This window comes from Malaclemys terrapin, chromosome 12 (genome assembly GCF_027887155.1).
Source record: "Malaclemys terrapin pileata isolate rMalTer1 chromosome 12, rMalTer1.hap1, whole genome shotgun sequence".
Taxonomy (NCBI): Eukaryota; Metazoa; Chordata; order Testudines; family Emydidae; genus Malaclemys; species Malaclemys terrapin.
The window spans coordinates 29,030,038-29,056,526 of record NC_071516.1 but is presented as its reverse complement, the minus strand read 5'-3'; the positions used below and the strand labels follow the sequence as shown (position 1 = coordinate 29,056,526).

Genomic DNA, 26,489 nt, shown 5'->3' with positions numbered 1-26,489 from the left:
TGTGACAGAGTGCTGCCCAAAAGGAAGGATGGCACACACATTGGCACACCTCTGGAGCATTTCTTGGGTCCTGTCTATCTTGATTGGGGCTCTGTGGGCTGAAACGCCAGAGTTGAAGACTGAAGCGCGTGTGAGCCCAGGGTGCTGCTATTACTGAGTTGGTAGGGGGCACGCTCAAGTGACTGGAGTTCTTTTCCCTCAGTGCTTCTAACCCCTCCCTTGCTGCTTAGGAAGGACTAGCTCCCACTCCCACAGAGCACTGTTTTAACCTTTACTTTAAAAGCTCCTCCTCTGTCTCCCTATCCCCTGCTATTCCTCCCTCCCTAGAGAAATGAGGGGTTCTTAACTTGACTTGGGAATGAAGAGAAATAGGGCAATTTGGGGATGAAGAGGGAGATCTGTTGTGAGCCTAGGGCTGTGGATTTCTGGGGACCAGTGACCAAACAAAGCACTGGGAATTTAATAACTGAGAACCAGGCTTACCAGTTTTGGGTCTGTAATTGGCCAGCATCCCTGGCTTCTAACTGGCTGAGGCCTCATAGAACTCATAGACTTTAAGGTCAGAAGGGACCATTATGATCATCTAGTCTGACCTCCCGCATGATGCAGGCCACAAAAGCTGACCCACCCACTTTCCCTTAACTCAGCTGTTGAAGTCCCCAGATTGTGATTTAAAGACTTCAAGTCGCAGAGAATCCTCCAGCTAGCGACCCCTGCCCCATGCTGCGGAGGAAGGCGAAAAACCTCCAGAGCCTCTGCCAATCTACCCTGGAGGAAAATTCCTTCCCGACCCCAAATACGGCGATCAGTAGAACCCCGAGCATGCAGGCAAGATTCAATTTCTGTATAACTTCCAGTAGCCGGGGGCCTGTTCCTGCAAGTATTTATGACCATGCATAGAACTCTCTGCGTGGAGTAGCCTCATTGCCCAGTTGGCCTTAGATATCATTGTGCTAGAATCATGCAGTAAAATTCTCAGGGAAGCTGAATAACTATCTGCCATTCATCATCAGACACCTTTGCCATTCTTGTGCCAAAGCTCTTCAGAGAATCAGCATCTTAATCAGGATTTCCACTCCCCTTTCCCCCCCCCTCCCCCCCCAAGTCAGCATTTGGTAGTCTTGGCAGTGTTGGGTTTTACATTGTCATTAGGTGCTGGGAGTTTTGTTGCACTGTCTAGCTTTCAGACAAATATATGGGAAACTTCAGTGTTGCCCACAGGATTTTCAAAAGGGTCATGTTACATGTTTGAACCTGCACAGCTCAAGGAAGTCCCCAGAGGTGGTGTGGTGGTGCTGTCACCTCTTTTCTCCTTCAAAGAGCCAAAGCAGGGTGGAACTCAAGCAGGGGCCCTTGTATGTGTGGCACTGGCTGTGAATGTGAACTGTGCAACCCCCTAGTTCCCAGCATCCGGCTCCATGTGTAAAGCACTGGTGCAATGTGATCTCTGTAGTTCCTGCCAGCCAAGCTCTGTTGTTGTCCAAGGTGTATGTTGGTGAGTGGCTACAACAAAGTGAGAATCCTGGCAGAGGTGCTTACGTGTTGCAGAGCTACCATGTCTAAGGCTATGCCTATGCTTAACGGTAGAGCGGCACAGCTGTAGCGCGTCCGTGTAGAAACCTACTGCAGATATGGGAGGGGTTCCCCTGTCGCTGTAGTAAATCCACTCCCTGAGAGGGAATAGCTAGGTAAACATAAGAATTCTTCCTTTGAACAAATGCTGTCTACACTGGGGGGTTAGGTCAGCTTGGGGTGTGGATTTTTCACACCCCTGAGCGACGTAGCTGGGTCAATCTAATTTTCTAGTGTAGACCAGCCCAAAATACTTTACGGAAACGCTCCAAGTTGGTTGTGTCCAATGGCTTTCTTCTATGAGCTTCCTCAGCGACTGCTAAAAAAAAAGATTTATCCCATGAATCCGCTATACATATAATTAAATAATAAGGCATGTTTTTCTTTAACAGTTCCCCTCCTCTGTGATTAGGATGTTATGTATTTAATCACTCTTCCTCTGAGTTTTCCAGCCCCAGGTTGAGATCCTTGCACCATCAGAATAGTATCTTCTTATTGCTTCTAATTGTTAACACATGCCAGTTTTGCAATTTTGCAAACTGGACTGAAATTTGAAGGCTGTTTACATGAAAGATTTACATGCACTAGGAAACCTTCAGAAAATTAGTTTGTTTACCAAACAGCTTATCCAAATCCAGTTTTTAAATCTGAGTGCTAAAATTAAGGCTCTCTTCAGCACTACAGGCTGCCTACTAGAGTGATTTACAACAACCGTTCTCTACAAACAAGAGCTGCTTAAACATGAAGGTATAAAGGATTTTGGAAGGGTCAGTCCAGTTGAACGTCCAATAGTCTCATCCTTTGAAGCCCCTCTTCACGGGGAGCTAGCATGGATCGTTGTAGTGCAGTATCAATGTTATTGTTAGCCATAAACAAATTATGGGTATTTAACAAGTTAATGTCAAAGTGGCTGAGAGTCACTGGTAGGTGTGTGCTTAGTGACATCAGCTGGCAAGGAGCCCTGGTAACAGAGAGAGCGGGGGGGGGGGGGGCGGGAGAGAAAGGAGGGTGTGTGTGTGTCTATATCTGGGTATTCTGGCGAGGTAAAGAGCTGGTCTGTTTGGCTGGACCTTCCCATCTGGGATCCATCTGTGTTTCCCTGGGATCGGACAGGCGGCTCTAGTCAGTGAGAAATCGCAGATGTGAGAGAGCTGACACATGTCCAGCTAATGAAAGAAGGAAGGCTGGTCTGAGGCTGTGCTCGAAGATTAAGAGCAAAAAAAGAAGAGCATTTTATTTATATGTCGAAGAAATTAGGTGAATTCTACAGTAGCTGGATTGTTGTAACCTGGGTATTTCGGGTAAGCAATATTTTTAAATTAGATTATTTTTTTTTAAATGTTCAGAGGTTTATTTGTGGTTTTTGTTTGTTTTATTTTTGGTGGTTTTGTTATGCTGTTTTGCTGTGTGCTAATTTTTTAAGAGTAGAAACATTTTTCTGTTCTGTAAATCAGTTGAACCTTGAGCTCAGATAGTGGGTGAGGGTGTATATCTGTGCATGTGAACCCTCACATATGCAGTGCTTTGCAATGTCGCCCTCCCCTCTCTAACCATCTCATTTAGACTGCAGTGGTTCTGCTGGTAAAAACTTCAATAGATGAGCTGACTTGGTGCATGGATTATGCAGCTAAAAAAATAGTAAACTATTTCTCTAAGGAGAGCTGCGTTAGAGCTTTCTGTCCTTTACGTTGCTATGGAAGGGTTTGGTTTTCCTGGGGAGAAGGCTGGCATTCAGCATTTCCTAGTCTAATGGGAAATGGAAAAGTGGGAGGATTTTTTAATGTAATGTGTTTTTCATTGTGGCAAGCTTTATTCTCAGTTTTGCAAAATAATATTTTATAAACTGAGATTTATAATATAGGAGTAAATGTATAGGGTTAAGTCTCCTCCATCAGATCCCAAATGTTCATAATTTTAATACCCCCTCCCCATTTTTTCTCTGCATTGTGCGTGAGAATGCTACCTTTTTGTCTTTATACTCTCAAAGCAGCTATTGATGCTACCAATATTTAAATATCTCAGTTCAGTTTTGTGATGCAGTAACATCTCTCTTTGCTGTTAAAATTTATATTGCAAGGCTACTGTACGTTGGATTCCATTTTATTCTACTGGAATTCCCAATCTTACATATATATCTTAAACCTGCTTTTTGTTTTCCTTTTTTTGCAAAGGTTCAGCAGTTTTAAAATGTTCTGCTGATCCCTCAGGGCATACTACTGTAAAAATTATACCATTGTACACCCGGTGAGCTATTGGCACTGGGGCTGAATGTTTGTGTATTCCACTAAAAATTATTGGCTCTTTTTGCATCACTAAACTCCAGAACTCTGCATTTATAATCCATTGTGTTCTCCTTATGCTCATCCATGAAATGCTGCCCAGTTGCACCAAATATACCAGAATCCACCCTAAAGTTCTGAAGATTAAAAGCGAGGACGGGAAACCTTGCTACAGAATCACAGATTGAAGATATTGGTTGGGTTATCTACTACATCTCCCTGCCAGTGCAGGACTATTCCCTATTGTACACTTACTAGTGCTTTGTCCAGGCTAGTTTTAAACCTGCCAAGTGTCAGGGCTTCCCTTGGGAGACTGTTCCACAGCCTGATAGAGCTCACCGGCAGCAAGTTTATCCCGCTGTTCGGGCTAAATGTCCCTATTCTTAGTCTCGTTTCATTATTCTTACTTACGCGCTCTTACCATCTTAAATAATTCTCTTTCTCTTGGAGTTTGCAAACGTTCACTGGGTGTAGGCTGTTTCCGTATGCTTTGCAAGCCAGCACCTTGGCTAATGAAAGTGACTCTGCACATGGACACCTAAACCTTGCTGTTTGTCCCTTGATTTCCAACACCTAGGAAGTAGCTATGAGAGCCTACTGGGCAATGCTGTGCAAATTAACATCCCAGAACATGCCAGAATGAAGGAAGAATGTCACAAACCGTACAAGCGTGTGCAAATTCCTAACAGTGAATTTTTGTTTTCTGTTTTATTTGCATCAGTGTGTGAGCTATTTCTGGTGCAGTTGGGTAGCTTCAGCTATGATGGTATTGAAGACCTGCAGAATTTGCCAGTGTTAATGCTGTTACTCATTGAAATTAATTTGCTCCATTTAAGACTTGATCCTTTAGTCACTATGCAAGCAAACTCCCAGTTAAGTGATCAGGAGTTTTGCCCATGTTTGGACTGCACAATTGGGCTATTAGTCTTTATTTTAAACAACTAGCCTGCCAAATTCACATTCGAGTTCTGCAGAAGACTGAGTCCTGAGGAAGAGGAGAAGAGATTAGAACAGAGGGGGGCAAACTACGGCTCTCGGGCCGCATCCGGCCCGCAGGACCCTTCCCTCTGGCCCCCGAGCTCCTGCCAGGGAGTGGAGTCAGGACAGGCTTGCGGAGGAGCCAGCCCAACTCCCTGGCAGCACAATGAGCAGGGCAGAGGCTAGCCCCTTAACCCTCCCCTTCTGCTCTCTTCCCTCCCTGCCTCCCTCGTAGTCACAGTTCCCCCAGCGCCTGGGCTGCAGCTCCTGCTGGGCGGCACGGCTATAGCACCGCCAGACCCGGTGCTCCAGGGCAACACAGTCAGGGGGCGGGGAGCAGGGGGAGATCTGGGAGGGTTCCAGGGGGGTGTTCAAGGGGCCTGGGCCCTGCTGCCGGGGACAGGGGCAGAGCAAGCCAAGGTCCCCCTCCACCCCCAGCATGTGTGGCCCCTGTCCCCAGCAGCCAAGCCCAGACAGGGAGCGAGCCCTGCCCGACTGCCAGGGAGAGCAGCCAAACGAGCAGGGGAAATGCACAGGGAAAGGACTGAGCCCCCCCTTTCCCCTACCTGACAGGTGACGAGGGGCAGGGAGGGTTGGATAGGGGGTGGGGGAGCCCAGGGGGCAGTCAGGGTTGGGGAGCAGGGGGGATTGGATAGGGGACGGGTGTCCCAGGGGGTTGATCAGGGGGCAGAGAGCAGCAGTGTTTGGATAGGATGCGGGAGTCCCGGGGAGCAGTCAGGGGTGGGGAACATGGGGGTTGGATGGGGGTGCGGGTTCCGGAGGGTTGGATAGGGGGTGGGGGCCTCGCTGTTTGGGGTGGCATAGCCTTCCCCAGCCTTGCCTACCTGGCCCTCCATACAATTTCTGTACCCAACGTGGCCCTAGGGCCAAAAAGTTTGCCCACCCGTGGATTAGAACAACATTGTAGGATGTTCAGGGAACATTGGGGGAAAAGTGCTTAGAACAGAGATAGCTCAGTGGTTTGAGCATTGGCCTGCTAAACCCAGGGTTGTGAGTTCAATCCTTGAGGGGACCGTTTAGGGAACTGGGGTAAAAATCTGCCTGGGTCTTGGTCCTGCTTTGAGCAGGGAGTTGGACTAGATGACCTCCTGAGGTCCCTTCCAACCCTGATATTCTGTGAAACAAAAAAACATAGGTAGATGTTCATAGAATAACGCCTACGTGTTGTCCAGAATTATATGGATAATCATTATAGATACATAGGAATGGGAGAGTGCATGGATAAAATAGGATCTGATCAAACTGTTCATTGGTTCAAAAGGAGTGAAAAGTTCATGACTTTTTATTAGTCCACTTAGGATCTCATTCTGCCACCCTCAAGAAGAAGCATCATCTCACTATTTCAACAACCGCCAAGGACGCGTTCTGCCACACTAACTCACAATTAGTTATTTTGGAAGCCGTGGTGGTGTAGCAGCCTCAGTTCCAGGATATTGGAGGGAAAAGGTGGGTGAGGTATAATGTCTTTTATTGGACCAACTTCTGTTGGTGAGAGAGAGAAGCTTTTGAGCTTATACACAGTCCTGTTGGAATCTGTAGTAGCTCTGTTTTTTCTGAACACCTCTATACTGAAAGACTTCAGCAAATTGGCGGTGAAATCAGAAAATGATGCAAAATTAAGGATCTTGAAGGGCTGATTTGAGGGAGAGGTTAGGAGAACTAAGCATGTGTACCATGATTGGATGATGACTAAGGGAAATATAACCAAAACCGAGTATTAGAAGGCTGTAACCACAGAAAGGGAAAGGAATTGCTCAGAGTGGTCCAGTGGCATATTGCTAAGAGTAAGAGATTAATCAGAGCGCAGAGAAGCTTAAATTGACTATGGGGATAAATTCCTAATCTGAGGAGTATTCCTAGACTGGAATAGTCTTCCTAGGGGAATGATGGAAGCACTATCACGTGGGTCATTTAAAAATGGAAAAGACACATTCAGGTGCAGTTTTGCTATGAGTAGTGATTATGGAAAAGTGTTATCTTCTTGCTTTCCCTACCTGCTTGGTGTATTTGAATTGTATCTGCTAACAGTGCTGAGGGCCTGATCCAGTGCCCACTGAAGTCACTGAAAAACTCCCATCTATTTCAATGGGTTTTAGATTAGGCTCTAATATTACAGTGTCACTTTTCAGAGGCCTACAGCACCAACATCATCGAGGTTCTGTCTACACTGCAATTAAAAACCTGTGCCAGCTGTCTCGGTTTGCGGGGTTCAGGCTGAGGGGGCTGTTTAATTATGGTGTAGATGCTCAGGCTGGAGCCCGGGCTCTAAGACCTGTGAGGTGGGAGAGTCCCAGAACTCGGGCTGCAACTTGAGCCCAAATGTCTATACCGCAATTAAATAGCCCCTTAGCATGAGCCCGAATCATCTGGCACTGGCCAGCTGCGGGTGTCTAATTGCAGTGTTGACATACCCTGAGAGAGATCTGGATTTGATTTCTTCTAGGGCTCCATCAACATAATTGTTTACCAAGTCCCAATTGGTTTACCTTTGCATACCCACTTGAAGGCAAAGGGGTTGCTCACATGTCATTGAGGGCATAATTTGGCCTGCAGAACCTTTTAGTCATGATGCTAGTGCACAAGAAAGAAAGAACAGTGCCTGACTTCTGGATTCCAGGTTGAGTTTGCAAGGCTGGCAGTTCCAGATCCAGCATTTTGTGTAACTAATTGGGACTGTAAACATGGAAACTCCCAATGCCATGTTTAGTTACTCTTAGTAGAAAATACCATGGTTTACAACCCTGATTTGGTATGGGGAGGACTAAATGGCCTGTTGGCTTTCCCATTTCTAGTTTTTATGATTTGGAGAAAAAATCTCTAATTTGATTGGTACCCAGACACAGTTTCCATTATATTACTAGATCGCTGAGTACAATGCAACAGAATATGAAGGGACTTCTGTGAAATGTGTGGAGGGAGATGCTTGTTAAAAGGCTTACAGGCAGCATTAGATAACGTTGTGTTTTTAAATTTGAACTGAAGAGAAAGAGTCACTTAGTGTCACCTACTCTTTTTTTTACATGCTAGAAGAGCTGACTTTTCTGTATTCTCTCTGAGTTAGATGGTAAACCTTCCTTGACCAAATCTAATGGCTAGCTAATATTTACATACTCCATTGTTTTTCAGGGATTAGGTATAAAATTGTGTTCGAACAAAAATTTGACAATGGTCATTGGGAAAGCCATGTTGAACCCTTCACAAAGGCTAATTAAACTTCTGAGATGTTCTTTTACTTCATTTGTACAAAGATTTGGAGACGGCTCCTGAAGTGAATCAGAAAATAGCCCTATTTCTGCTTACATTTGATATCAGGGGCCTTGAAGTGCAGGGGAGAGATGGTCCTGTAGTTAAAGTACGGAACTAGGAGTCGGACTTGAGTTCCATTGTTGGAGCTGCTAGATATTTTCTGTGTGACCAGGGGCATGTAATTTCTTTGTGCCTCACTTGCATAGACTCTAAGGCCAGATGGAAGCACTGTGCACTTCTAGTCTGACCTGTATACACAGGCTATAGACTATTTTCCTCATAAACTGGATTTCCACATGTGTGAAAGTCTCATCATCCGCTCGGTATTAAGAGTCTTAACTCATTGTATTCTTATAGCACATTACAAACCAAGTAATTAACATTGTTCTTAACAGCTTTGGGCAGTGGCACTTTAAAACCTACCCTGAGTTTTTAAAACAATGCGTAATGAGTTTCATTGTTCCAAGTCCCCTGCTCAGATGCAGCATTTCCTCCTTTCTTGGTTGTGGCAGTGTCTCTATTGCAATTCGGGGTCAGGTGGATGGACTTTTGGACAGAAGAACATTGTTAGCAGCTGGAACTCTTAAGTGTCACTTTTACTCTTCAGTGCCACGAAAGCTGCATGACGAAAAGCCAAAAATCTATCAGTCGGCCCACAAATCAGAGTCTTTCTTCCAGTCCGGCCATGGAACTTAAATAGTCATCCATGTATTGACAGCTGTCTGTTATTTAACTAAATCTAAATGAGGACGGAAAGGGAGTGTGCAGAGAATGCTGCTGCTTTGAAAGAACTCAAACCTGTTGCTGTGCTGCAAGCTGTGAATGTTTAAAGACCTCGTATTACTTACCATGCTGGAGGAGCGGGAAGGGAGGATTGGGTGGGAGGGGGGTGTTATTGTGAGGGTAACAGATGTGCCCTATGCTGTTGACGCGTGCCGGCTCTGTTCCTTTGCTCTTAACACCAGGTGCAGCTATTGTTCTGGCTGGTCTCTATTCATCCAGCCTCGTCTGTTACTCTGCTCTTTCTAGCTCATTGTTTCTGAAGAAAATTAGCATTAAAAACCCATCCGAAACCCCCATGTCCCTCAACTGCAGGTGACTGTTATTGGCTCCAGCTGCCACCCTTGCGCTTGATTACTTCCATATGGGGTTATGGTAAGAAGTAATATCCACTTACTGATTTCCCTCTCCCCCTCCCCCTGCATTTTATTACTCACAAAGAACAATACCCTGAAATCTATTAGACCCCCCCGCTCCCCAATAGGCTCCACATTCTACTCAGTATTAGGATGGTGATGAACATTTTACAAGCAAAGCTAATTATCTTCTCACCCCCCCCCTCCCCCATTCTCTTCCTCCCACCCTCTCCTCCTCTGTAAAAGTGAAATAACCAAGGACCAATTGGTAGTAAATTAAATCTTTGAAACATCCAGAGATGAGGCGTCTTGCTAACAGGAAAATTCTGCTAGTTTTTGGATGATCTTTAATGGAAACTATTTAGCCATCATCTTTTATATCCTGTTGTGCCACACCTATGAACCAGATGAGCAAATCACATTTCAGGGAACCACAAGAGAATAGACGCTGCTATTTTTACAAGTTGATTATTAATTTCATAAGTTTAGACAGACGAAGGGAGGGGCGGCGGAGACACTTTAAAAAAAAATGTGGATGATCTAGTTGTTAGGAGCAGAGCACTCCTCGTTTTTTAATATAACACATCTCAAGAATGGTGTGTTTTGATTTTGTTTTAAATCTAAACCATTTAATGTGTGTTTTTTTTACTGTAAAATATAGCACTTTGGAGCTCCCTGTTTCTCCTTGTGACCCCCAGGTTAAATGTTTTTTTCCCCCTTTATAATCTAAGCACATTTCTGTCAGCCCTTCACCTTAGCCTAGGATCTGAAATCAAGCTGCATTCTTTCTGGCTTGTGCATCATTATCACCAGCAAAAAAAACTTTCTCTGTTACACCTGGGCAGCCTGTTGTGCAACTATCCTATTTATTATGATGCTTGAACCAGATGAGAATCAAACTCTCTCACTTTTCCTCCCATAGCTGTGTTGACCTTGCAGAATTAATAGGAATCAAAACAAAAACTTCTGTTGTCACCAAAGTCCTCCAGTAAAACTGTGAGGGAGCAGATGTATGGAATAAAAGGGTAATTTTTTTGGTTTACTTTGTCCCTTTTTAGAGTAGAACTGAACCTTGAAAGGCATTAAGGAAGCTAGAGCAGTGTCAGCACAGATAACCATGGCCAGTGCTATAATTCCATGGGGGACAAAGCAACTTTTTATACTTATGGACGAGGATTAGGAAACTACTTTCATAGAGAACTGGATGAAAGGATAACGCAAGATTTCCAATATACTTATAGTAGTTTTCCAGATGGAAATACATTCACTTGAACTGTGACCTTGTAATTCAGTGGGTTCTGAAGAGGTTACTTCTGGGTGATCAACTAATTTCAGTTGACCTGTTCACCAGGGCACTGAGTGGTGGAGCTGTCACATACACGGCCCTGCACCTTGGGTAGCAGGCTGCTGTGGGGAAGATTGACACCAGTCACTGACTGGCTCAGACACAGATGCACTTTCCGTGTGGTGCTGACTGAAGGAGGAAGCCTATTAGGCTCGTGTAAACCCCAGCCATTATATATTATGAGACCAATTTTCAAAAGAGCTTGTCTAAATCGCACATACAAATCCTGCATTTTCACACACACAGTGGCACTTAGCCGCCACTTACCTGTGTGCACCTAAATGCTCGTTATGCAATTTAGGTGACCACTTATGAAAACTGGGCAATTTGTGTTATGAACACACATTCTGCCGCTATATTAAGGTAACAGAGTGGGCTGGTGGTTAACAGCTGACTGGGAGGGGGGGCTCCTGTGTTCTATTCCTGGCTCTGCCACTGACTTGTGTGTGACCTTGGGAAAGCTAACCTGTCAAGTGCGGTGTTTACCTCTCCTATAAAATGCTGATAAGACTTTCCTACCTCATAGGGGTGTTGGGATTCCTGGTTTTATTCCCCACTGGTGTCCAGCAGCCTAAACAACTGGTTGTCCTTCTCCATAGCACTTGGAGGGAGGTCAGACCTTTGTGATGCAGGAGCTAGAGACTGCTCTTCTGGAGAATAGCCCAGCATTCTCTGCCGCAAAAGAAGCCCAAGCAGCAGATTGGAGTCTTTTAACCAGTTTTCCTTTATTTGTTTTTTTTAAGATAAATTAACTTTCTCCTCAACTTGGCCCCCTACCAGATTCTGACATTGGAACCAAATTCAGTGGGAGCTGAGCTTTCTGGGACACTGTGGCTGTTGTTTCCGTCCCCTGCCTTCCTGTCAGAATGGGCAAAATGGTGAAGCAAGGGAAGAGTGCTGGGCAGGGTTGAGATGGACCAGCTCTGGTATGCAGGGGATGGGGCAGGTAGATCTCTCTGTGGTGCTTTAAGAGGAACAGGTCCAACCCCCACAGTTGGTGTTCAGGCCAGACAAGTTTCTAGCTGTAGGAGCAGCCATCCAGCTCAGATGCTTTTCTGCTCCCCAGCTCTTCTCAAGAGATTTAGCAGTATAACAGCAGGCAGCAGTGGTGCCTTTGCCAGTTCAGGAGGCCGTGCAGCCAACATCTCAGTTCCCAGCAGCAGCTGCAGCGGGGGAGGGTTGCAAAGCAGTTCACCACTGGGGCCTCTGATCTCTCTAGTGGGCTTTGCAGAGGGATAGCCTCGTGGAATCAATTCTCCCTTTAGGGTTTCAGGTCTCCTGCCCAGGGCAAGTGGGCTGCTCCAGCCCTTCCACCTTAGTTTAAATTCTTGGCCCCTCTCTCTGTTACAGTCAGCTACATCTTCCCCAGGAGGTAATGAAGAAGGTCTCTTTCTCTTGGGTGGCAGCAATGCATAGGTGCTGAAACTATGGGTGATGGGGGTGCTAGTGCAGCCCCTGGCTTGAAGTGGTTTCCATTATATACAGAGTTTACGGTTTGGTTTAATGGCACTCAGCACCCCCACTATACAAATTGTTCCAGCACCCCTGCAGCAATGTATGTGACATCCTACCCCACATGCCCATATTTCCAGCTATTGCAACTTGCTATCACTCCTCTGCCTTCCCCTGCAGTGGAGACCTCTCTGTCAAACCACTTAAATATTCACATGTGGGAGGAAACCAGCCAGCCTTCTGTGGTTTCCACTAGGAGCAAACAGCCTCCAAAGGCTGAACTTATTGCCTTAGAGCCCCTAAAATGCTTGTCTAAAGTGAAACTGCTCTGTTTGAATCAATGAAGCACTCATTGGTAAAGAGAAACTGGAAGTCAAGGAGGACTCCCATTAACACAAGTCAAAAAAATCCAAACATTGTTCTAAGAAAGGTCATAGAGCTTCATAACCTTCCATCTTCTCCTCTCAAGAAAGAGGAAAGCTGTCCAGATCTGATCAGGAGGAGGGAGCTCTGAATAGACTATTTCCCTCACCCCCAGTTGTTTGAGGCGAGGTTCAACAAGTTCCTGCCGATGCTTGGGATCCAACCTCCATTGGCAGACGATCCAGAACAGAGTGGTAGGGCTGGCCAAGTCACCAGAAGTGCTTTCTTCCCAAATCCAAGGAGATTTGCATTCCCCTCCATCACTTGCTGGATCTTATCAAAGATGTAGGATAATGCCCAGGTAAGGTAAAAGGGCTGGATAGACTGTTCTTTTTGATTTAAAAAAAAGAGAGAATTTGTTACTACTGCAGCATCTGCCTTCAGAATTGTATCTGTGATCAATGCTACAGTGATCCCTATGGAAGGGGTGATTTCTGCCCAAGAGAATAGACTCATCTGATGAAATTATGAGGCCTCAGAATCAGTCCTTAAGGCATTTATCACACGTATCTGCTTCTCCAGGGCCATTCTAGCATCAGCAGATGAGCTGAGAAGTGCAGTTCCTTAAAAGGATAGGCAATGGCCCATGATCCTCCAGAAGACATCTCTGACAGCTTTGTTTGTCGCAGATTCTTCCTTGGATTCATTTGAGATTTGCTGTCTAATCCAGGGCCTCAAAAATTGTACGTTAAAGATGTCTCTGTCTCTGGAAGGTGGGAATACAGGCCGAGCATTTCAGTGCTGTACACAATTGGTTTTGCATTTACGATGGGGCAGATTCTTTGGAGTTTGACAGTAGTAGATGGTCTGCAAGGGAGGATCGGATCTGTGTAGATAAATCGGAGGTTAGAAAATGTGTGAGAAACGTGAGGCTGGTAAATATCCCCAGCAGCTTTCTTCAGACTTGTAGTAAACCTACAAAGTCAAATCCCAAATGTAAGGGGTTTCTTCTCCCCAATTAAATGATCAGACCATATGGTGTTTACTGAAAGTGCCTGTGATATGGAAGGAGCCCACCGACTAGATCACTCTCTTTCAACAGAAGCCGCTTTACCTAATGTCACTGTCCTGAAACCTGCAGGTTCTTTTCAGCAGCAGATGAGCTGGGGATTATTCCAGTGACCTTCTCCCTGCTGTTGGTATAACCTTCTGATTCTGCTGCTGTGGTGCTGCTTAACCTTATGTGCATTTAGCAATCTTCCCCTGTCTTTCACCAATATAACTAGTGTGTCTTTTTTTTCTCCCAGGGACTCTACCCAGGTCATTGTCTTTCACTCCCTTATAAAAAAATTACTGGTTTAAGATCCTTGGGATGAGAAGGTTGGAGCAGCATCTCTGTTTTCTGAAAAAAGAACAGGAGTATATACATAGCATATAGCTATATGCAGCCGAAGAAGTGGGCTGTAGTCCACGAAAGCTTATGCTCTAATAAATTTGTTAGTCTCTAAGGTGCCACAAGTACTCCTGTTCTTTTTGCGGATACAGACTAACACGGCTGCTACTCTGAAACTCTGTTTTCTGAAAATTACTAATTACTGCCATTAGTAAAATAGATCACCTCTTCAGGGGGAAGTGTGTGGATCAGGAAATAGTAACACCCTGACATTTTTTTTTTTTAATGTATTGTAGAAAGCTGTTATCAAAGACAGCACATGGAAAGAATTTTCACATGACTTCTGAAGAGAGATTAATTAGTATTGGAGGGGAAGGAGGGAGGAAATCAGGCAACTGTTTTGCTACTTGAACTTTGCATTTAAGGGAATGGAAAAGTGGCAAAGTCAGTCCTTTGTGCCTCCTGCTTATTTAGGGATTAAAGTGTCCAGAATTGGGGCAGTGGCCTTGGTGTCCATTTATGAGTTGGCCCCAGCCTAGAAAATTAACTTCTAGTCCCTTTAATGTAATTGCGGGGCTTGAATGTAGCTTGTAATGAGTTCTCACTTGTCTTGCCAGTATATAAATTAATAATACTGTGACACCTTACTCGAGTCTGGTGTAAATTCACTGCTCATGGCATAGTTATCAGAGATTGAGCTAATATGATTCTTTCCTCCTCCCCTCTGCCCCCCCTCCCTCCCACTCCCACGGTTTGTGCTCCAGCATCAAAGCTTCTAGAATCAAAATCCATGCTTAGATCACCAAAAAGCTGCCACATCAGTGTGCTTAATACTTAATGTGTAGTATGCTTGAACTGTGGCTCTTCTCTGAAGAGTGTTGCTGAAAATAGCATCGGCCTTGGCTACACTGGCAATTCACAGCGCTGCACTTGCTGCGTTCAGGGGTGTGAAAAAAAAAACCCCTGAGTGCAGCGCAGTAAAGCGCCAGTGTAATCAGCACCTGCAGCGCTGCAAGCTATTCCCCTCGGAGAGGTGGAGTACTTGCAGCGCTGCGAGAGAGCTCTCGCAGCGCTGGCGGCGCGACTACACTCACACTTCACAGCGCTGCTGTGGCAGCACTATGAATCCGCGAGTGTAGCCAAGGCCATCAGGAGGCACTGTGTTATCTCAATGGTTTCTAAAGCAAGTGTTCTCCGTTGACAAGATTTGCAAGTGTTGTCTGGGGTTTTGTCTTCACTACCAATGTTAATAAGCTGTGGCAGCGCTTTAACGTGGCTGTGTAGTCATGGCTGTAAAAACCCACCCCCACGAGGGGAGTAGCTACCAACGCTGGGAGCCCAGCTACCAGCGCTGGTGCCCTGTCTACACTGCCAGTTTACAGCGCTGAAACTTGCATCGCTCGGGGGGGGGGGGGGGGAGGGGTGTTTTCATACCCTTGAGCGAGAAAGTTTCAGCGCTGTAAAGTGGCAGTGTAGACAAGGCCTAAGTTTTGAGAGTTGAGCTGGGTTATCTCCACTTTGCACATAATCACCAGTAATAAAGCTGCTGAGGGTTAAATGATCTCTTCAGCGACACCCAAGCAAGACCATTGTCTTCTAATTTATGCCCTCAGTGGCACTTGTGCAGTCCCAGTCCCTTCAGTAAGTTTGCACAGATGTAACTCACTGGAATATAATACATAATTTTGTTGATAGACACAAGAAGGAACAGAATCTGTGGCTTGTTCCGTCTGAGCTGGGATGGGTCTTTGGGTAAAAAGAGTAAAATCAAGTAGTTAGAATCCGCTCAAGTTCCTTTTGAAAAGTAATACCTTAAGCCAATGTCAGGTATGTTGCGAGAAAGAAACTAATCTTGAAGGGGTACCCCCACAGAGGTGGCTGTTTTTTTTTAGTGGAGATGGATCGAGTGAAGTAATACCTGTTTGCATGGCTTGTAATTCTGTACCACACAGACTCAAGTCTTTTAAAATACACATACTACACAAAAACAAAATCTAAAGAATCTTACCCTTAAATGTAGCCTCACTGTGAATATCAAGAGGACTCTCCATCTCTATCCAAAGTACCAGTAGTCAGCATAATTCATGAGCTTATTAATCTATTGTTCTTTAGGGTCACTTTCTTGTCGTTTTAGTTACTATCTCATGTGCAAATCTGATTTGCCTAATGGCCTGGTGATTGTAATTGAAAGGCACTCTGCACTTACTTGATTGTGGAAAGTCTCACTCGGGCTCACACACAGATAGGACTCTGCCTCTGCTGAGAGGAAATCTATAGGCACCGCTTGGTAGACTGCGCTGTGGCTGGAGAAGGAAATGTCATTTGAAACACACTTGGCTTTTACACGTGTGGTTGCAGTTTTTGAAAACACACTTTCTGATTCCGATTTCTCTAATGCTTGGAACCTTCCTTTGCTGGCTCTTGAGAGCTGGTCAGGCAGGGCTGGTGTATTTAAGTGCATAGCACCATTCCAGTGACTTCTGAGATGGAATGGCATCTGTTAGTTATGCTACATTATAGACAAGGCACTTCCAGCTTTTTAAAAACTAATACAGTGACCAATGCTATTCTTTTTTGTTAGCAAGCTACATTCATGAAGCTACCGTAGCAGCTTAACATGCATTAAGATACACTAGACCAGATTCTCTGGGCTGCCAAGTTCACTTTGCATCTAAATGAACTTAAAGCATCTTGTGGCTGCTCCTGGATAATTCCCCCTCATCTCCCATTGAGGAATATTAGGTAGGCAGCAGTTATGAGGCCCAGAGTGTACAAGGCACTCTCTCCAAAGAGAACTAACATGAATTATGACTAGATTAGTCTGCCTTGGATACATGGGTAAATTGACAGGATAGCAAGAGTGGGGCTAAAGAAAGTAGCACAAATGGAATGTAATTAATGGGTACAACAGCCAAGCCACAGTTGGTTATGATGTGAGGGACACTAATATGCCACTTAGATAGTGCTGGATTCTGATGCTTTGACCTTATAGGAAATTGTGGCTATTAGAGGTGGAAAAGACCTACTACCCCAGTCAGAGTCATGACTGACAATGTGGCCTGCATGTTCTATAGCAATTGGTAGGAAAGACTGAGACCCCCTTTCTCTCTGCGTCAAGGTGATAAAGTTATGGAACTGGTGCATAAAGCATCGCATAGGAGCAATGTATCTTCCAGGCAGACAAACTGTTTTACAGCCAACGCTCTCAGCAGGTATTTTTCCCCAAGACTACATATGGGAACTGAACCCCCGTGTCCTGGTCAGCATTTTTCAGATTTGGGGATTTCCAGAAGTGGACCTCTTTGCAACCGCTACGAACTAAAAAGGCCAACTGTTTCGTTCAATGGGCGGTTTAGGTCCCAGTTCCTCTTCCTATTCCCTTGGACAGGGAAGCTGTTTTATGCGTTTTCCCCCAATGCTTTTGATCCTCAGAGTGATGAACAAAATTAGCTAGGAGCAGAATCATTCTAATAACCCCAACGTGGTCGAGGCAAGCGTGGTTTCCTTATCTGTTGCACCAAGCTCTTTGTCCACCGATAAATCTTCCAGTCACTTCTTAAATCCTCTCTCAGGATGCCGGTCAATTGGTACATCCCAATATAAGTGGTGTTCGCCTCAAGGCGTGGCTCCTCGATGGTTCGCAAGAATACAGTCTTCCTGTTCCGCAGACATATGGCACCTATTCTTAAAGAGTAGGAAAGATTCTACCAGAAATGCTTACCTTTAGAAATGGAGAAGATTTAGTCACTGGTGTGAACTCCAAGACACTGTCCCACAGTCTGCCCCATTTCAGTTCGTTCTGGAATATCCATTGCAGCTAAAGAAAATATGGCTGTCACTTAATTCTCTCAAGGTTCCTCTGGCAGCCATAACAGCATTTCATACCGCTATTGAGGGGTTCTCCCTGTTTGCTGCATCTGCTAGGTTCATGAAAGGTCTGGGAAATTTTTTTCCACCAGTGCAAGTCCCTATCCCTGTTTGGGACCTTAATCTGGTTCTTAAGTCTCATGAAAACTCTCTTTGAACTGATGATAACCTGCTCCTTATCGAATTTATCTGTGAACAACAGCCTTCCTAATGGCTATTAGATCAGCCTGCAGAGTCAGAAAGATTGGCACTTTAATGGTGGACCCTCCTTTCAATTTTTTACAAGGATAAGGTTTCCTTATCTGCATCCCCGGTTCCTTTCTAAAGTGTCTTCTAAGTTTCATGTGAATCGGATCCTTTACGTGGTAGTTTTCGTTCAGAAACCACCAAGTCCAGTGTGCAGACTGCACTCCATATTCTAGATATCAGAAGGATGTTATCTCATAGACTCATAGACTTTAAGGTCAGAAGGGACCATTATGATCATCTGGTCTGACCCCCTGCATGCTGCAGGCCATAAAACCGTCCCTACCCCTTCCTTGGACTCTGCTGTTGAAGTCCCCAATCCTGTGTTTTAGTGACTTCAATCGGCAGAGACCCTCCTGCTAGTGATTCCTGCCCCATGCTGCGGAGGAAGGCGAAAAACCTCCAGAGGCTCAGCCAATCTACCCTGGAGGAAAATTCCTTCCCGACCCCAAATATGGCGATCAGTAAGAACCCGAGCATATAGGCAAGAGTCTCTAGCCTGACCCCTGTTAGCCATTATACTATTTACCTACCATTGCTTGGTATTCCTTGACTACTATGTTTCACCATTAGTCAAGGAATACCAAGCAATGGTAGGTAAATAGTATAATCTTTCTGACTACGTAGGATTAAACCATTTCATAAATCACCTAGATGGATTGTTCCATTTTGCAGACAGATCAAAAGGCTCTGCTATTTCTACCCAGAGGCTATCAAAATGGATTTCTGGATGTATTACAACTTGCACGGTCAACATCCCCTGCTGCTGGCCTGCCAGCTCACTCTGTGAGGTCACGGTGTACATCTGTAGCTCTATTTAAAAATGCCCCAGTTGCTGAGATTTGCAGAGCTGCTACATGGTCTTCGGTATGTGCCTTCTCCAAAAACTATGCTTTAGACGACGATGCCTCCAGATCTGATGCGGCAGTTGACAATGCAGTTCTTTCTTCTGTAATAGACTCAACTCTGAAGCCCCCCCCTCCTGATGGGATACTGCTTGGAAGTCACCTGACATGGAGCACCCATAGGGTGCTACTTGAAGAAGAAAGAGAGGTTACTCACCCTGTGCAGTAACTGTAGTTCTTCGAGAGGTGTGTCCCTATAGGTGCTCCATTACCCACCCTCGTTCCCTTCTGCTTTGGAGTTTCCTTCTGAGACTCAGCAGTGGAGAAGGAACTGATGGCAGTTCACCTGCGCAGCCTGATATAGTGGCAGCATGGGCCATGAGGATATCAACGGCGCATGCGTGGGCTGAACAGACACTGCTGATGAAAATCTATTGAAAGTATGTGCGGATGTGGGGGAGGGGTCACGGGTTTCTGAAATGGAACATCCACCAGGCTGCATTTCGAAGAACTACAGTTCCTGCACTGGGTGCATAACCTCCTTTTTTCCTGGTCTTCATCCTGCATTCAGGGAAATAGGATTGCCTGTTGGACTCTGCCTTCTGTTTTGAGAAAACTTCAATATTAATTTTCATTCCTGGGAACACTGCACTTGTTTTTGTTTGTTTGTTTGTTTGTCCTGGTCGTTCTTTTGTTGTTAATTCTCTTTGTTAGCGGTGTGACTCTGCTGGTTCTTGTTTGGCAAACCTGATTTTTCATCCAAGCCAGCAGTTATGACTTATCAGTTCCTTGACTGTCAGTGCTCTGATTTCACGAAACCTGACTTCTTCTGTGCTTGTTAGCTGAGAGTTTTGATAAGAGTGTACATCTGGGGTGGCAGGCACCCTTGGTTCCATCTTGCTAGTAGGAATCCTCTAGATGGTCCTATATTTATTCATCTTCTGTGTTCAGGTAACTAACTGATTTTTCTTTTCAATGCTCCCTGCTCCTCTTTTTATTTAATTATTAAGACAGTGCTATTCACCATGCTGTTTAGTAATTATTCATGACACTTGAGCTGTTGATGGGGACATTTCCAGCCATACATTTGACACTATTTTATCTGCAGTCTGTTCTGCTCCTTGTTCCTGGGTTACCTGTTTTGGTGATTGACACTCATTGGCTACACTTGTGTCTTTTGTCACTGGATCTGTTAGGACCCATCCCTCATAACCTTGTTTGTCCTCAGGGATCTGTGCACTCAGACATCTCCCTCGTTGTTGGAGGTAATCCAGGCTTGCCTGAGGTCTGGCTGCTTTTCAGCAATGTTTTCAGCTTAGTTGATAATGACTGCTTGGGTTCTACCAACCAGCAGGAATTTTTAAATTTTTGTTTGAATACTCTGATTTCTAATATCCTTCCCATGTTTTCTATTGAGGTTAAAGTTTCTTCTTTCAAGCCTTTCGGTGGTTTGCTAGAGGGCCTGTATGATGAATTTGCTGCATCTGTTCTTAAAAGGAAGAGGGAATATTTTCTTTTCCAATAATTCTCAGGTTGTTTTCCTCTTTTCTTATATTTTTTACCTTCTTTGGTCTCCAAGGAAGATTGTGTCTATTGCTGAGGTCAGACAATAACACTCTGCAGTATGTAAAACCATACATGCAGCTCCAGTTTGTCTTTCGTCCAACCTGGATGGTTCAAGGACTAAGAAATTGGCCAAGGCTGGGAGATGGAAAAATCTAGCTATGGACATGCTGCTGGCAGGTTAGGAAGAATCACCTCAATCCTATGATACGGGGGTCAAGGGTGCCTGGTTCCATTACTAATGGGGTTTTTATCCACATTTTGTGAAGGAAGCTTGTGGTTTGGATTTACTCTTGAACTCTTCAGCTACTCCTGGATTCTCTTGGGGGCAACAGGGGCCAAAAAAGTCTTTGTATCTGGTGTGAGAGTTTCTCAGATGCAGCCCTTACCACAATTATCCACACCTTGGTGACCTTAGACTGTTACTGCAAAATGCTTTGCTTGGGGCCACCTAGAAGGCACAGCTTATGCAGAACCATGCCTCGCTGTGTCAGCAGCTGGGAGTACCTCATGGCTGTGCCAGCTCCTGTGCCTGTTGAGTGAAATTCAGAATAAGCAGAGTGATAAAGCCCTGCGTGGGTACTGGCTGCCTGAGAATCATCTCTGTGTGACATGAACACAGCTGAGATCAGATGGGGCATTTAAGGTAAGGGTGCGTAGAGTTGAATGGTGCAGGGCATTCTTAGGAAAGAGCCCCCGATGATCTGGCAAATCATCTGAATACCTCAAAATGCTTTATAAACATTAAAGAATTGGGCCTCTTTCATGCACATACACGAGATAGATACTTTATTAACTCAGTTTCACAGATGAGGAAACAGGTGTGATGACTTGCCCAAAGTCTCACAGCAGGTCTGCAAGACAATGTTGGGGCCAGGCGTAGGAGCCAGATGTTCTGACTTCCAGCCATATCTTCGGCCATCACTGACTTCATTTTAAACTTAATTTCTGAGAACTGTAAAAGTTCTTGAAAGGAAGATTTGCAGTGCATTCTGAGGCATATGCACAGACCGCACACTACCACACATGCATTATGGAGAACAGTGAGTCTAGAGTGGCCTTCCTCCTTCAATTTAGAAATAGGTTCCTCTCCTGGGACCACACCCCTCAGGTACCCAGGCTGGCTGGTTCTCAAGTTTCTTTGCTGGGGTGTCTGCCGTCCACTCTGGATCATCCTTCCAGTGCTACAGGGTTCAGCAAAGCCTGGTCCTGCTGAAGTTGGCTTGTGCAGCTTCTCTCTCTAGGTTCCCCTCAGCAGCCCCTCTGTGCATCTCCTCTCTCCAAGAAGGATGCCATGGAGAGACATCCTTTCCCCTCCTTGACCTTACTCTATCCCTGCCAGGGGCCCTCTGGTGGAGACAAGCAGGTTACATGGGGGAAGCTCCCTAGATACCTCTGCTCCCTGATGTGTACAGATGCCATCCAGAGGTTGGGATATGAAGCGACAATCAGCGGGAAACCCAGGCTGCATAACTATTTGTGCTGTTAAATAAACCACAGTGGCCCTGGAGCAAAGAGCTAATGCTCTCTGTTCTGAACTGGAGCAGCATCTGCTGGCGTGGGGCTTTGTCTCTATAGCCTATATCAGCTCTTATAAAACTAGAGTTGAGAGAGGACACTGTGGCTGGAAAAATTCCCTTCATTCCTCACAGCTTCTTTTCCCTGCCAAATTCAAGAATTAGGGAATAAAACAATGGCTGGTGAGCATGAAGGGTGAGCAACTCAGTAGTCTGACAGCTAAGAACATCCCATCATAAAGTTCTGCAGCCCTCAGGGGAGCAGGCTTCGAGTCAAGCACCACAGAAAAGTCCACAGTGCCAGGTGAAAATTGGTTTGACAAATGTGTGAGCTGTTTTATTCTGTTTGCAGAGCCAGTTAAGGCTGGGGCTAGCTGGGTAGTTGTAAAAGACATTTTGCTTCCATGGAAAAATCCAGGAAGAGGTTGACCTGCAGATGTTCGTCCTTGCTTTTTGCTGCAGCCCTGTATGGAGGAGGGTGGGTGCGTCTTTGGTAAGTATTGATGCAGCATTCTAGCAGCGGTCGTATTGTTCAGTGGTGAATTCTCTTCAGCTCAGTCTATTAGAAACATAACGAATGCACCACAAGGTCACTATTCCCGGTGCCGCAGAAATGCTTTTCAAAGCCTCCCATCATTGAACTAGTCAGATAAAGAATGACAAAAAAAATCTGAAAGGTGTATGAGACTGGGAAGAGAAAGTGTTTCAGACTGGGTTAAATGGAGCCCAATTTGGTGCTCATTTGGGATTTTGAAGGGGTTTTGTTAGTTTGTTTTTAATTGCGCCACTTGTTAGACTTTGGTTTGTTACCTTTTAAAAATATCTCAACAGCTTAAGTCCTTAAGTCTCTTCCATGGTAAACACTGCAGAAAACCTGGACAAAAGTCAGTATCCTCCAGGAATATTCCCCATTAAACATATTTTAGCAGTTAGACCTGAAATCTGACCTACTTTAAGCATGTAGCCTCACCAGGAATGCCCACTAGCTTCTAAATATTGTTTTATTGCAGACGTGCTAGTGTGATTAAGAAACTAAAAGGAAACATCATTACCATGGCCCCAGTCCTGCAACATGATTCACTAGCATGGGCCTCTGCAACTGCACAGAGTCCCGCTGACTTTAGTGGACTCCCCAGAGACCCACAGGTCTGCTCCATCAGGCCCTGATCCTCCTTTGTGATCTTTGTTTTGATCTTTACTGCCCACTGAAGTCAATGGAAAAACTCCCAACTGCATTGAGCTTTGGATCAGGCCCCTTTCCTGACTTTTAAGAACACCACATGTGCGCTGCTGCTTCAGAGCTAACGGGGACTAGGCCTGCGGGATGAAATGCTGTTCCCAACACTGCGCTGGCAACGTTTTATTGCTGTGGCAGCAACAGTCGAAGTTAACAGAATGGAGCTTGCCCTTCTTCACAGAAGCGGGAGAGAGGTGAGGATGTTTATTAAAAGGGAAAAGATCAGACTTCAAGTTGTCAAGCTTTTAGCAGGAATTAAAGAATGCTAAATAAAAATAAACACTAGAGACTGTCCCCAAAAAACATTGTGAAGGTAGAAAACGCTGCCAATAGCTAGAGTTTTTCTCCAATACACTTGCGCACATATCTGCACCAAAGCCATGATCTACTACAGAAAATTACTTTTGCAGAAACTAAAGTTATTGCTTTATACACTGCTTTAACTGCAAGCAGGGCAAAAAATCTCCCACAGAAATCATAATTCTTAGGGAAGCAGTAAACAGCTGCGTGTCCTTCCACCTAACCTTTGGCTTTTTGATACAAAAAAATGAAATGTCCTTACTAGCACCTCAGCAAATCCTTACATAGATTTTGTTTAAATTCAGTTGTGATGAATGGAAATTTGAAAAAAAAATCAGGCGTGGCTTTTGAATCTGTCATTTTTAAAAACGATTTGTCATGCTCCTGAGCTCTTCCCTCATTATAATAGTGTGCTGTTTAACAGGTGACATTCTCTGGGAAAGGCACTCAAGATAAAAGCTGGTTAAAGCTAGTGAGCGACTGACCTAGTTTGTTTGTTATTTTTTTGTTTGTTTGTTTCAGAAACTCAGTTACTAAATAGAAAACAAGTTTTAAATTAGTACCTCCAAAACCAGAGAATAGCATTGAGGAACTCCAGGGTACTAGGAGCCAGAATGGTTGTGACTTACTCAAGACCACACAGAGCCAGCAGGTTTCCCACTGAAATCAAGGGGACTACTTGTGCTTAAGTACCTTGCTGAAATGGGGCCTAAATGAACAGATTTTGTCCACGTTACATAGTATTTAAAGTAGGGCTGGATTTACATAGGTATTTATGTGCAAATACCCTTGTAAATCTGGCCCATACTCTTCAAAAAAGCCTTGGCAGAGATTTAAGGAATGAAACAGTAGGTGCAGCAGAGACTTGGATGGTAATATTTCAAAGGAATTCTTTCCCCAAAGTGTCTCTGAATGGCATCGCCTGTGCACCGTCTCCATATTTATCACGCCAAGGAACTCAAGGGAGAGTTTCTACATTTGTAACTTTGCATGTAGTAGAAACACGTTTGCCAGATTGTGCAGTGAATAATTTCAGAACGTTTGGAAGCTTACCTGCTTAAAGGGAACTTTTTTTTTTAAAGTGGGATAACCGGGCTTCCTCCACACATCTCTCAAATTAGCACATACAGTGAAGGTGTGTTTAGACCACAAATAGAGTGATTATCATAATTTTAATATTCATATTAAGTTTTTGCTTCTACTGTACACAATGTTTCATGTAAATGTTGCCACTGGGTTTTCCATGTAATGTTTTTATGTGCATACACTTCACACACATACATGCAGGGAAATTACCCTGAAATCATCTTTGATTCAGTGTTGGTGACGGCTCAACAATAGAAACTGCTGCTCTTAGTGTTCTTAGGTTGTATCCCAGCTTTACTTGTTATGTCTGGTCTCCGTTGGACTTGAAGTCATTAATCTTCCTCATGTTTTCGCCAGTAAGGCAAATACAAGACAGATGTCCACATCTGGAAGGTTAGTTCCAGCCATCATTATTGCACTCAAATAGTTTAAATTACAGTAAGACTATTTGGAGAGCAATGAAGCAAGAGGAAATTTTTAAGAACTCTGAATGTTATTTTGGTATCCATTAAAAATGTTTAGCAGCTGTAATTTCTCATTCGAAATGCTGTTAACCTAGTGAATAAATATTGCAGAGGCTTAAATATCTGTTACGTTAGAAATGGATTTTCAGCTTATTTTGTACCCCTATGTGCAGTGGTAAACAAACAAAATGTTACCAAAATGTTTATAACTAATTCAGCCAATTAGCGAGGATCTTTTGCTTTGCTTGACCATAGTTGGCTATCCAAGGTCTGGGCGTTATATTTCTGGTTACAGTATTGGACAGCTAGATCGTGATGGTGAATGGGGTTTTGTTTTTTGTGGAAGGAAGCAAATTCCTCTGGAGAAGGAGCTTGGAGGTATTTCATCATTCTGTCACTGCAGAATGCCAGGCGCAAAGTCTAGACAGGTTTATTGGCTACTTTCAACAGTTCAGAAAGGGAAAAGATGGACTCCTGAGGGAACAACTGCACTAACTTTATTCTTGCACTTCTCCGTGTAAGTTGTGTCTACAGGGAATATTTTCATAACAGAAAAGTTTATCAGGATGTGCGTTAGGTTCCTCTTGATTCCCACTTCAATTGCATTGTGTGACGGACAGCCAAAAGTCACATGCCTACAGCTGAGGAAGAAGAGCCCCAGTAACTGTCTAATGCACACTCTGACAGAGCAGGCAGTGTTGCTCACTAACCCTAATTTTTCTCCAAAACAAGTCTCATGCAAGGTGTCCTGCTGTGGAAAATACTGCGTAGCAGAAGAACAAGCGGAAACTATTTTTTCTAACCTCTGCCTTTATTTTACAAATGGTCCCTGAATGTTCTGGAGCCCTTCTTCCTTTCCCTGAGCCCAGCAGCCCTTTTTATTATAAAATCTAAATGGTGACCATTGCAGAGCTCTTCGTTTGGCATTTCCAATACAAAGTGGGTATAAGGGCTCCAGAACTATGAACTGCTGCTGCCAGGGCAGCTTGGCATTTTGGGGGCAGGACAGTTTTTAAAATGTGACCTGCTTTCCCTCCCTTCAGCTGCCTCCCTTCAATTCTTCCACCCCCTCCCCCAGGCCACTCTGCTAATTTCTCCCCCACACCGCATACCCCATTTAATATAATGGATGATGATGGGGGTTTCGTTCTGCAGTGATTCCATCCGAGCCATGTCCCATTTGAGAGCTGGTACATAGCTGTAGAATGATCAAAAACCCAACCAGCTTCTGTCAATGTGTTCATCCATGTTCCCTCATGTCTATTAGGGACTAGGCTGAGACTGCTAAATATATTTCAGGTGGGCTCCAGGTGAAAGTCAAAGCCGTTAACTGTTTTGCCATCTAGCTCCATAATAAGTCTGTTGAATGAGCAGAAAGAAACTGTATACCAAGCGATGCTCCTCAGACCTTTTTAGAGAATCAGTCCTCTATGATGCAAATCAGTCATCAGCAAACTTCTGTTGGCAGAGGTTCATTTGTGCCTGTGAAATTAGAGAAGTGATTTCTTGCAGACCCGGGCTATGTATTTAGAGATTCTCAATTATCTGGACCGAAGCTACGTGTGTCATTAGGTTGTGG

The 26,489-nt window shown here is 44.6% G+C and overlaps 1 protein-coding gene across 3 annotated transcripts in view; it reads left to right on the top strand.

Annotated features, from left to right (window-relative positions):
- Positions 1–26,489, top strand: part of CBFA2T2 (CBFA2/RUNX1 partner transcriptional co-repressor 2) — a 91,728-nt gene that overhangs the window by 30,134 nt on the left and 35,105 nt on the right. Inside the window, exon 1 of one of the 3 annotated variants that reach the window (XM_054045770.1) lies at positions 2,643–2,873. The exons of the other annotated variants lie outside the window; for them this stretch is intronic. The gene's annotated coding sequence lies outside the window, so the exon portion shown is untranslated. Of the gene's footprint in view, positions 1–2,642; positions 2,874–26,489 lie in introns of those variants that run through there. 3 annotated transcript variants of the gene reach the window in all.